Below are 13,508 nucleotides of genomic sequence, written 5' to 3' on the forward strand. Positions count from 1 at the left end.
CACATTCATTCGGGATGAGAGCGGCATCAGAGGATAACCGTTTGGGGTTATCAGAGGTTGAGGTTAAGAGTTTGGGCAGGTGGAGGTCTGGGAAGTATAAGGGATATATTAGGGAGCTGGGGAAAGGGTCTGGTTGAGAAGGGGCAGCAGGTTCGTGGTGGGGGGGTGACGGGGTTGAGGATGGTGAAGTGACAATGTGATTTCTTTTTCAGAGACGACGAGGAGGCCGGGGCAGATTGGACGAATCTGGATTGTTGGGCATTGAATTGTGAAGTGGGCGAGTAGAGAGGCGGAGAAGAGGATTTTTGGCATGCAGTTGGGCTGCAGCTATCAAGAAGGGATTGTGAGGTGGTCGGGTCTTGGGGGGCTGCACTGGGATCAACTGCTGCCCATGCTGGCAGGGATGAAAGAGCGTTTTGGGGTCCCGGACGCGTTGATCATTCATGCTGGGGAAAATGATTTGGTGCGGGAAATGGGTGTGGCTCTGTTGAAGAAGATGAAAAGGGACCTGGCATGGCTTAGGGAAATATGGCCTAAGGTAAGTTTGATATGGACTAAGTTGTTACCGAGGAGATTGTATGGGGTGCAGTAAGGGAGGGCGCGGTAGAGCGCACGAGAAAGAAAATAAACAGGGTAATGATAAAGTTTTGTGGTTTGGCAGCAGTGCAAGTTCTGGAACACAAGGAGGTTGTATATGAGAACTTTGAGGTTTTTAGGGAAGATGGGGTTCATCTGTCGGTTTATGGAAATAGCTACTACCTTTTGGATTTTACATTGCTGGTAGAAGACATGGTGAAGAGTTGGAATTAGTCTGCAATTGGGTGGTGGGGCAGAAAAGAACACCTCAGGGGAGGGTTTTTTCTGATGCCGGGGGCATGGCCCCTTTGGATGAAGGGGGAGGCAAGCAATGGGGGGAATAGCGCGGGTAAGGATGGGGGTGGTGCTGTTTGCACAAATGGGCTACCCCGGCGGTGCAGAGAGGGGAGCAGGTCTTGAAGATGGAGGGGCATGGCCCTGGGGAGATGATGGCAGAAAGCGGGAACAAAGGCTTGAGAAGATGGTAAGGGGATGGTAAGGACCTGGGGATAGGTAGGGAGGAAGTTGGGGTTAATTATTTATTTGAAGGGGCATAATGAGTTATTTATTTATTTAATGTTTTGGCAAACTGTTAAAGTGGTTAATGTCTGTAAGGCCAGGGGCCAGGTTAGCGTTCAATTGTGAGCTTTGGCCTGTCACATTAAAGCGACCTTTTCCACCTTTAAGCGAGTCTGGGTTTTTGTGCAGTTGGCCCAAAATAGTCCTGTGCACTTTCGAGCGAGATCAGATATTAAAAGCAGCGTGGAACACTGTCCACTTCCTATCATGGAAGTAGGCCGCGCTCACTGTAACAAACACAAACATATTTTCCATTGCAGATGCTTCTCGCTTTCCTTCGTATTTGCCTTGTGTTTATTTCCAGAGAAGCGGTGCCATGTCCAAGCCCTCTTCTCTGCCAACTATTCACCGTGTTTAGACGTTGGAAAGCACAGGGGGAAAGAGAAGTGTTTATTTTATGCAAACACTGGCTTGTCTAGACTCGCATCGACTCCTATGTCAGGCCGCCTTCTTGGAGGTCCCTGACGCTAGAGCGATTAGAAGACTCAATCAGGGCCTCAAATATGGATTCATAATGGAATCATCATTTTCAGAGGGTCTCCCAGTCCACAGACCCTGGCTATCACCAGTGGTATGTGGCTGGAATCTGCCCCAGTCCTCCTTGGACTGGCGTCTTTCTTGCCATTTATTTTGCTATTTTCTTCTCTTTTTTTTCACCCTTTCTCCCTTTCTTTTGCTGTATTTCTTTCACTTTTGCTCTTTCAATTAATGTTTGTGTCACTTTTTTCGTTTGCTCTTTTCACTCCTTTTTCTCCCACTCTTTATTTTATTCTCTCTATCTTTAGCTTGCATCCCTTTTCTCGCTCTTTCTGGCTTTCGCTCTGCTTTTACTTTTTCTTTCTTTAGCCATCTTCTTCTTAACTCTTTCTTTTGATATTTCTCTCCCGTAAGCACCAAACACTTTTAAAGATTTTCCATGAAAGTGGTTCACTTTCCCCAGATGTTAACACAACTTACAAGTCAAATTGTTAACAAGCGTTTTTTTCAGTTTCAACCCTCCTAATTTTATTTTTGACTCTCAGGGACTTGCAACTCGTTTTTTGTGAACAGGGTCCATTTCGGGTTCAATGTGTGGTAGGTACAAATGATGTGCTTTCTTTGTGATTCTTTGTGAATCACAGCGCATGTGCAATTTGCGCCTATCACACTTTGTACAAAAGCAATTCCTTCTGAGCTGGGCCCACTGTATTTACATTCTGTTTGTATTATACACGTTCTTTATGCGCGTTGTTATATTCTCATTGCCCCTCTGCACACCCACTCTTCATTTGTATAAATGAAGTACTTCTGGTGCATTTACCACCCAGCTTTCGGAATTTGTATACTTTTGATCGTGAAATATCAATGTGATTCGTGGGGAAAGTGTGACCTTCTGATACATGTAACTATGTGTTATGATGAGTAATTAGTCATGGTCTTTGAAAATAGGATAATGGGTAACATTGACATAGAAGGGGGTCCAGTGCTTGGCGCCTCAATCACATCAGACTTTCAGGATAACCACTGACTATTGTGACTAATCGCAGAGGGGAACCTTTCCTTGTGAGGATAGGGAGTTGAGGCCGCTATGTAGTAATCCACCTAAGGGTGGCGTTCAGCAAGACCTCACACAGAGAGAATGCCGTTCTGGGGTTAAGGACTCCCATTCCATTAAGGCACTCCCTAAAACCCTCTCTCTTGAACCATCAATAACATCCATGCTTCAGAGAAATCCATCAGAACAAATTACTGTTTGTTATTGTAATGTTAGAGATGGGCAAGTAATACAGATTACTCTGTGCTCCAAAGTTAATCCAACTGTGACGAAGGAGCCCAGATGAGTAAGAAAGATTGCTCATCACAGAGAGAGAAAATATTTTGATGTTACACGCGGGAGGACCCAGTGCTTAGATATAAAAATAGAAGAAGGATTGAAGATAGAGAGTAAGTCCTGGGAAGAGCTGGGAGCTGCTGGGGACCAGGAGAGCCCCAGTCGTGAAGACCTCACTAGTGGATGTACCGACGAGTCACTGGGAAATCAGATATCTGTATTGAGCACAGGAAGAGAACCCTGAGGTGCAGAGGAACAAGTGAGCAGTGTTATGACCTGGGAAAGGTGAACTGTTCAGTCCATAAACAGCACAGAGACCGCTGCAGTCGTGGCTACGCAGAGATACCCCAAAGAACCAAGAAGTGCTGGCGTGATTGCTGAGTTTGTTCCAATGGCGAGAGTTTTTCCGATCCTGAAGAGCGATCCGGTGACACTAGCCTGTGTGCAAAAAGGTAACGGGAGAGGCGGGGAGCAGCGACACACTCAGCCTACTCGTCCCAGTGACACAAGAAATGTTTATAAGTGTGAGAATAACTATGGGACCCAGCCTACTAGAACCAGTAACACAAAAAGTGTACATAAGTGTGAGACTAACTATGGGACTCCTACTCGTCCAAGTGACACAACAAGTGCTTATGAGTAAGAAAAACTATGGGACTAAGCCTACTCATCCCAGTGATACAAGTGCTTAAAGGAGTAAGAATAACTACAGGACTCAGTCTACTCGTCCCAGTGATACAACAATGTTCATAAGAGTGAGAAAAACGATGAGACTCAGCCTACTTGTCCCAGTGACACAGCAAGCATTTCTAAAGACCAAGTGACAATTTATGTAAAGCATGTTATTTTGGGGGAAATAAGGAAGTAACACAATTCAGAAAGTCAAGATCAAGAGAATAAACATGTGGGTTCCTTAAATGTTGGTGAAAGAGAACCATAAAGAGACACTTCAAGTAGATGTAGCCCAAAGGGGTGAGCAACCAAATATTTCAATGAGAACACAGTCATCTCTAAAAGGAAAGGGGACACCAGGAGGGTGCAAGAGTCCCTGAGAAGAACTATAGAAATTAATTCAGGCGATAGCTAATAATGTCTTGGACTTCGCTACTGACGACAAGCACACAAGTTTGTTTTATTAGGTGGGGAAACCCATACAATAGGGATAGGTCACATCCTTGTTGGGATGGACTCCCAGGTATGCCAGAGCATGGCAGGGTGTCCACCGACTCCAAGGGCCCAACACCCTCCACAGAACAAACAGAGGATGCAGCCAACGGCAAGTACAAACTGTGGTTTATTGCAAATAAAACCAACAGGGACCAATACAGGAAAACAGGAATTCTCTGGTATATCTCAACCTTCCATGGCATGCGGCATGGTTTTGTGGGATTCAGGCGAAATCACTTGGGCCCTTCCCCAAAAAAATCTATCGCCACAAGGGATTGGGTACTGAGAGCATTACTATCCATAGGAGACCTTATAGGTGTTATTCTACTGGTCCTTGCATGTCAGGTGGTTGGTCTGCCCCATCCCCAAGAAACTATCTATTACATTGTTGCAGAGTAGTGGGTTTACCATTGGCTCATGTCCCTTGCCGCCCACCCTGTGGTTTCTAAACTGTGATTGGTTAGAGCTGATCTCACGAGGCCAGGGACTCAATCGAGTTCTCAGTTCACTGTGCACCTCTTCAAGTTGATGTGAACGATTATGTGACTGTATTGTAACTTGTGTGTACCACCTCTGCCTATGAGAATATGCTCCTCACATCGCAACACTTGTTCCAATCTGTGTTTGGCTTGCTGGGATCGGCTCCCTTTTCCCACTACGGATGACTGTCCATTGTCAAGTTTGGCTGTACCATGTGTTTAGAGACCACACATTTCAGCTCTTCAGCTCACATTTATGAGGATTTATTCTGTTTTTCTTCAGCTGGTCCCCTTGTCATCTAGAGATTGGAATGTGTCCTTGTATCTCTGACCTTGGCTGTGAGCCTGTCCTTGCACGTCTTGCTTCCTGTGCATCCTGAATCAGCTTTATAATGTGGTTTCATCATTGTCCATGTTATACTAGGTTCTCTATGTATTAATAACACAAGGCTCCATCAGGCTCCATATATACTCCTGTATGTGCACTTGATCATTGCTATTAGCATCTGCAAGCTTGCTCAGGATTTCTTGTACCTTGAAGATCTGTGTTACTGCGTTACTGCATTTGGCTATTGCAAAAATAATAAAAGCATGGACAGTATGTATATGTATCTGTCCTCTAGCTATAGAACTGGGTAAGCATGTTCTTCATGTATACGAATGTGTGTTTGTGTAGTCTAGTGCAGGACTGCGAGTGTGCTTCATGTCTAACGCTGCTACATCGTGGTGTCACAAGTGACGTCAACATCATGGCTTCTTGGTGCTTTAGTCGAGGTGGTCCATATAGGTGTCTCTGTCCACGATCTCTGGGTCCTCTCCTACACATGAAAAGACCTGCATTGTATTTGGTCTGTATGGCTGGCTGAAAGGATACATTTCAGTGTACTTGTCAATCATAGGTGCACTCGGAATTCGTCCAACATAGGATGGGTGGCTGCAAGCATTTCTGGCTCTTCGTCTCAACATGAACCTGGGGGTGAGGAGGTGCATCTTTGGGACCCTCTCTTTAGTGTCCCTCGGGTCGACCTGTTAACCTCATCCTTATATGCTAAAACCTTAGCTCCTGGTTGCCATAATTTTGTTATTCCTCCGAGGTGTCCAGAATAACTCAAATGATAACCAAAAATCCGCTCCAGATAACTGTACACTCCTTCCGGGTTGGACCATACCCATTTCCCTTCGTAGTATTTCGCATCAAATGGATCATCTAGCTTCATTGCCTCAAGTGAGAATAGTGGACAGTTTGCTATTCGTTCTCTCAGCTTGTCCCTCTCTTCCACTATCTTGTACTTTGCTCCTCCTATGTTCACATCTATCAGAACCTCCATTCCCATAGTCTTCTCTGCCGTCTTTCTGCACTGGGCGATACAGATCATCACCTAGCATAGTGTCACTCCTGCCAATATTAGTGCTCTCAATGTTATCGTTAGCCCGTCTGATAGCAATGACAACATCCATGACCATATGTACGCTATCCAGCTCTGGTCCTTTCCGGTCCCCTTGGCTTCTTCTTCCATCTTTGCATGCATCTGAGATAGCTGGGTTACTGCTTCTGATTTCAGTGAGAAATAGTTGCTTCTCTTCACTCTATTTTTTTCTGCTAGCCTTTCCCCTTTGCCTGTTGGTCCTTCTTGCCTTCTTCCACAGACCTCTTCTTCCTTTTGTTAGTTTCCATCTTCAGGAAGTCATCCAGATTTATATCTTTTTGTGGCATGACCAGCAACGGCATATTGATATGTACCAATGAGCAAACTCCTCCCCAGTTGGTTGTCAACTTCTCGTATGCCTTGCATCTGCATGCCCAGTAGTGATCCATCAGCACGGCTGCACCTATCTTCATCGCTGTGTGCTTTTCTATGCTTCGTCATGCTGTATTTTCCCCAACTTCCATCTCACTGTCATTTCGGTAACAGAGTGGTGGCTTTTTCTGGGGTATTATAGGCATTGGTCCAGCTTTGTTTTCCACCCAAGTAAGCAACTTTGCACTTGCGTCCCACCCCTTCAGGCATTTGTCATTTTCTTCTTGTTCCTTGTTCACTATTGATTGTGCTAGAGTGTGGGCTTTGCCCCCAACTGCTCCACCCTTCATCCATCTTCTGTGTACACTTGGCCATACACAAGCATCTGTGGTCTTTCCCAGCATTCAGGTTCTCCTCCTATCCCTTCCACTCTGTTCCATGGGCAAGGCAATTCTTTCAATGTTATAGTCTTTGTTTCTCCTTTCTGTCTCCCATCAGTTATATACTGTATTGCTTCTTCTAAGTGACAGTAATTATTCATCATGTCAAGAGACTTTATGTAACTATCTTCATACAGGAACGTCGCTTGAGACATCCATTTTAGGGGTGCTGTTTCCCCTTGCAATCTTCCTTGAGTTGTTACCATCTACAAGTACATCAGGCACTGTGCTTTTGATGCTGGTATTTCAGTCGCTATAAACATTCTGGCGGCCCTCAGAGCATAGGGGATTAATGAGCAGACATAACAGCTCTCCCTAGTGGTTTCCTTACCTACTTTTGTCATGTGCTTATACTGCATGTTATTAGACACTTGAGCAGTGTGGGTGAGATAGAGATCTACACCCTCATGTCTATTTCAACACTGCACTTGCCTCTCCTTACTGTGCTGGTAGTGCTTTCCTCTCTACCTGACATGGTCATCCCACCTGCTGGACTCAGGATAATGTTAGTAGAGGATACAGCAGTAGCGATAGCAACAATCAAAATTCTCTAAAACATAAATGCAAATACTCCACTTGGAATAAAGAGACACAACAGTATGTTCAAAAAAGGTAGCAGGCGCCCCTATCCAGAAAGAACAAGGCATGATAACCTGTTCTGTGGGTTTTTCCCACTTTGAGAGTACACAGCCATTGCTTTTTGCTCACTGTACCTTTCACAGATGAAATCCATCAGACTTTGTCCCGCCCACATGGACAGTCCAGCACTGAAATGCTATGGCAAATCCCTTCTGAACAAGAGTACCAACCGCAACCCAATACACGTGATTCAGCCTTGTTGGGCCTCATCAGTGAGGTGGAGCTGTGCCTCTCTGAGTAGAGTGAGCAGGGAGTCTGTTAACATAAGATCGTATCTCAATGTGAAGTTAAGGTTATTCTTTTTCTGATGGAGTAATGCAGTGTCCCCTGCAATTAATACAAATACCACTAAATCATAAATAATTCAAGGTGTCCAAACTTGATTATGTTCACTAGTGAATGTGAATAAATAATTATATTGTATTACCTGAATCAGGTTTTGTGGCAATCGACACAGTACGGTGGGTGCCACTTTCATATAAGGGAGTCCGTTTTTAGCTGATGTGAGTTGTTGAAGCCTTGTCCTGTAATGCAGGTATGGGTTCATCAATACCTGTTTATATCAATTTCTGCATAACAATTTATTGCAATGGCATATTTAGATCAGTCCGTTTATCTGCTAAATCCATTAAGTGATCGCTAATGGTGAGTACGAGATGCGTGCTCTATATGTTCAAGTTAATACTGAAAACAACTGTTTAGAATGCTCACCTCAGAGTAGTTATCGGGTTAGCGTCATATTGTAAAAACCTTGCACTTCATTCAAGTTATGTTCATACGCTGAATAGTGATCGTGATGTGATTCTTTCACATTCTGGAGGGTAGAGCATAGTAATTACTATGTGGTCGTGCCAATTAGTGTCCTAATGGTACCAGTCCTTTTATAATAATCACAGTAAATTCAGGAGCTCGTGTTTTACAGCAGTAGACTTCTCTTCCTTGCCGATGCCGTAGCAAACAAATGCTTGTTGCTAGGTAACAACAGCATTATATACACAGAGTGCCAGTTAGACGAACGTGATCACGTTCATTGAGGAGAGTCTTGGGAATTGTAGTAAATTAGATAGACTCCAGGAGCTCCATGTTATATTGACCACTAAGGCTCTAGGATTGTATGGATTAAAGCTCCTCACTCAAACGTTCTGGTGATCCTATCTTGTTAATATCCGTCTCTATGCAGTAGATGGGACGGACTGATCGTGCAGATGTTTTTCAGTAATTATGTTTTAACCCTTATTGCGTGTTAAAGGACCATTACTATGTTAGAAAAGAAATGGCTCAGGTGTATTAACATTGCAATATGTCTGGTTATGCATTCTATATTGTAACCATTATTCCACATTGATGTCACAAAAACAGGATTATTCAAATTAGCCTTGTTACAACAGAAATAACATTACAGCCAATAAGTTCTCTAGAGAGATGTGATGTCAAACAATTTCTAAGCATTCACGATTGGTTGCTATTTATCACTGAAGGACATACTTGTTGCAATCACCATTAGTTCCTTCTAGAGGATATTCACATCAATATGCCACTGTAGAGCTAATCAGATGTCAATAGTCAAGTGGTTGTATCCTCAATGAAATTCTATTCAATTAACACATAAAATGTCTCTGTAATTTAATGACATCCATCACAAAAATAAATTCAAAGAAACTTCTTCATTCATCCCATGTGGTTCAAGGGACTCTTGCCTGTGTATCCAGAACATTTCTCTACGAGACTGGATCTGTTGCAGATTCCCCCCTGGTGGTGGTTTGGTTACTAATTCAAGGATTACAAATCTTAACTGGGAAATCGTGTGATGTTTGTTAGAAAAGTGCCTCGACACTGGAGATTTTTAATTTCTTGTCTGTATGCTGGATTTATGCTCTGTGATTCTGTCTTTTACTCTCCTAGTGGTTTGCCCTAAATAGTATTGTCTACATGGGCAGATTAATGCATAGATTGACAGTTTGCTCTCACATGTTGCATAGTCATGGAGCTCTATTTTCTGTCCAGTGTATGGATGTCTGATATGCTTGCCTTTTTGTACGTTATTAAAATGGCAACAGGGACATGTTCCTTTCTTGGGTTTGGATTTTTCTATTCTTTCTGCTTTTACCAAAGAATCTCTCAGATTACGCCCTCGCTTATATGCCATGAGCGTTTGATTAGGGAATAGTGCACTAAATTGGGCGTCCAATCCTGTAATTTTCCAGTTTTTCGTTAGTACTTTTCTAATTTGCGAACTCTGTTGTGAGTATTGAGATAGGTAGATTAGTGGATACTCCTCTTTGTCTCCCTTGTGTCTTGGTTGTAGTAAATCAGCTCTGTTGTTGGATCTGCATTTTATCACTGCTTCCAGTAGAATTTGTTCTGGAATGCCCCTCTCTTGGAAACATTTGAATTGGTCTTCTTCTGCTGTTTTGTAGGTATCTTCCTCTGAGAGTATACGTCTGATTATTAAAAGTTGGCTGAGCAAAAGATTCTTTTTCAGATGTTGCGGATGATGACTGGTATAATATAAGCTGTTATTTACATCTGTTGGTTTCCTAAAGATGGTAGTCTGTAATTGGTTGTTTTTCGGAATTCTCTTAACATCAAGGAAGTTTACCTCTGGTTTGCCCACCTCTAGAGTGAATTTTATCTTTTGGTTACAACTATTTAGATAGTTTAGGAAGGACTCTATTTCAGTTGGTGGACCTTTACAGATCCCGAAAATATCATCAATATATCTTCTCCACATGGCAAGGTTAGGTGACCATGATGTAAGTGGATTCAAAGTAGAACATGAAAGTATTGTTGTAGGCTGGGGTCATTGCTGAGCCCATGGATGTTCCCGAAGTTTGTAGATAACATTGCCCTTGAAATCTAAAGAAGTTATTTTACAGGATCATCTTTGCCAATTCGATCGCAAACACTTTATTGGATGGAAAGTATTCGTCTTTCAATAGTAACCACTTTAACACTTCCAAACCTTCTTCGTGGGATATAGATGTATATAATGATTGTAAGTCCAGTGTGAACAGGGTCCAATGACTTTGTATCTCATCCATATTGTTGAGTGTATTGAGAAAATGAGTTGTGTCTCTGAGATATGTAGCTGTCGACTGAATGATTGGTTGCAATAATTTTTCCAGATATGTTGAGAGGGGATCAAATATACTTTCTGTCACTCTAATGATCGGTCTGAATGGGGGATTGGTGAGATTCTTATGGACTTTGGGAAGACCATAAAATACAGGTGTAATCAAAGTTTTGTTGATCAATAAGTCCTTGGTTTTGTCAGTGATCCACCCTTACATTTGTGCTTTATTAATTACTCCTTCGATCATTAGTTGTATTTCCCTAGTCGGGTCATTATCTAAGGTTATGTAAGTATCCTTGTCTTGTAGCAATGTTAGACAGCATTCTTGTACATTGTGGCATCCATGATTACAATCGCCCTACCTTTATCTGCAGGTTTGATTTCAATTGATCTGTCATCAGCTAATTGCTTCAGTAATTTGTGTTGATGTTTGCGTAAGTTATGGCTTCTTGAGAGTGTAAATTTAATGGATTTCAAATCTTTGCGCATTTTCATTTCAAACAAATCTAGGGCCGAGTTTTTTACACTTGTGCTGAAATTACTTTTGGCTTTGATTTCTAATGTGTCAAATGTAGTTGATCTTTCTTGTTGTGGAGGAATCGAGTCAAAGAAAACTTTCAACCACATTTTCCTCATCAATTTAGCCAAATTGATTTCTTCATTAAATAAATTGGTGTTGTTTGTAGGTACAAAGGATAATCCTAGACTCAATAAGTCTAGTTGTTGTTTGGAGAATATTTTGCTCGAAATATTGACAATCAGGTTTGTGTTTTCTTTTTGCTGCAAAGATTTCTTGATCTCTCTTCAGACCCTGCGCTGTCTAAAAAAGGAGCTGGATGCGTTTCTTCGCGATTTTCTGTTATAATTTGAGAAATAATATCTGCAGTTATTATCCCTGAAACAGATGCTATTGCGGATGTCAGGTCTCTGCCTTCACTGAATGCATCACTCTATGGATCAGTACTTTTACTCTCCCTCCTTGGGGGTTGAGATAGTGGAAAATTTTTACCAGGTTGGTGTTGTGGCTGATCTTGTTGATAAAATTCTTGCCAGGAATATACTGGGGCTGATTCATGGAATTATTTGCGCCAACAAACGGGGATTGTTTGCGCCATTCTGCCCGCAAATCCCTGTTTAACAAATGGGGATTTGCGGGCAGAATGGCGCACAAAGCCCTGTTTTTCGGCGCAAATAATTCCATGAAATAGCCCCACTATGTCCCTGGAATAGTCTAAAGTATCTCTACAAAATTTTCTGATTTTTCGTAAGAATCTAGTTTTTTATTAGTTAGAGCTAATATATTCTTTAGTTCCTCTTCAGATGTTAAAGTTACCAATTGTTCTTTCAGTTCTGTGATTTCAGAGTCTAGTTTGAACAATGATGGTGCTAAATGGTTAAAAGGATAAGGTCCAATGAACATTTATTTAGAATACGTTCCCACTTTGCTACAAAATCACTGTTTTCTCTGCATAGTGTAGGCCTCAAGTAGATTCTTAGTCCCCTTGGAATCCTTTGGGATTTATAATACTCAGTCAAGGTAGAAGCGTGTAATTTCTGTGATATTTCTTTTCTGATTAATTTTTCCAGATTATTGATAGCTCTTTCTGGATTTTCAGGAGTCGACGTTGATTTACCTGTACTTTTAATTAACTCAAGAATGCAGTTTGCTTCTTCTTCAGTGAACGCTAAGGTTTTAGCATGTTTGGTTGTTAAAGCATTAATTTTCTAAAAGGACATGCTGTGAGTCACAGTAGAATGTTGAGTGCTCGTCTCAATGTGATACCACACCAACTTAATCGGACAAGGAACTCTACGAAAATAGAGAAGCACACCATTTTGTGGAAAAGATTTTTTGAGTACAAAATGTATAATATTTAGAGCTCCGAAGGCTCCCTGGTAGTTAGTGAATGTGAAGGGTGCGGGGGAGAGCGAATGACTCTGGTATCAAAAGTCAAAGAAATAATGAGATAAGTGAAGTGACCATAATGTATGGGCACTCCCGTCCCCTGCACACCTATAAGCACTGGAAATAATATCCAGTCAGAATTGATTCAAAAGTTAATTAGTTGAATATATATTTAACTGGTTAATTAGTTATCCTTGATGGATTCATTGAATACACAACTTTAGAAATAATCATCACGGTTTGGTTAGAAGTGTATGTATTGTTCTCATACATGATCACGTTCATCTAACTGGCACGCTGTGTATATAACCCTTTGTTACCTAGCAACAAGCGTTTGTTTACTACGGCGATGGCAAGGCAGAGCAGTCTACTGGTGTAAAACACAAGCTACTGAATTTACCATGAGTATTATAAAAGGACTGGTAACATTAGGACACTAATTGGCACAACCACATAGTAATTACTATTCTCAACCCTACAGAATGTGAATGACTCTCACTACGATCGCTATTCAGCGTATGAACATAACTTAAATGAAGCGCATGGTTTTTACAATCTGGCGCTAACCCAATAACTACTCTGAGATGAGCGCTCTAAACAATTGTTTTCAGTATTAACTTGAACATATAAAGCATGCATCTCGTACTCACCATTAGCGATCACCTAGTGGGTTTAGCAGATAAATGGACTGATCTAAATATGACATTGCAATAAATTGTTATGCACAAATTGATATAAACAGGTATTGATGAACACATACCTGCATTACAGGACAGGGCTTCATCATCTCACATCAGCTAAATATGGACTCCCTTATATGAAAGTGGCACCCACCTTACTGTGTAGAAGACCACAATACCTAATTCAGGTAATACAATATAACCACTTATTCACATTCACTAGTGAACAGAATCAAGTTTGGACACCTTGAATTATTTATGATTTAGCGTTATTTGTATTAATTGCAGGGGACACTGCATTATTCCACCAGAAAAAGAATAACCTTAACTTCACATTGGGACATGATCTTATGTTAACAGACAAAGTGATGTTGGAATATGGAACCACTTCCACACAAGGAAAACTATAAATGAAATCAT

The sequence above is a fragment of the Ambystoma mexicanum genome, chromosome 9 (assembly GCF_040938575.1).
Source record: "Ambystoma mexicanum isolate Mex_15411 chromosome 9, UKY_AmexF1_1, whole genome shotgun sequence".
In the NCBI taxonomy this organism is placed as follows: domain Eukaryota; kingdom Metazoa; phylum Chordata; class Amphibia; order Caudata; family Ambystomatidae; genus Ambystoma; species Ambystoma mexicanum.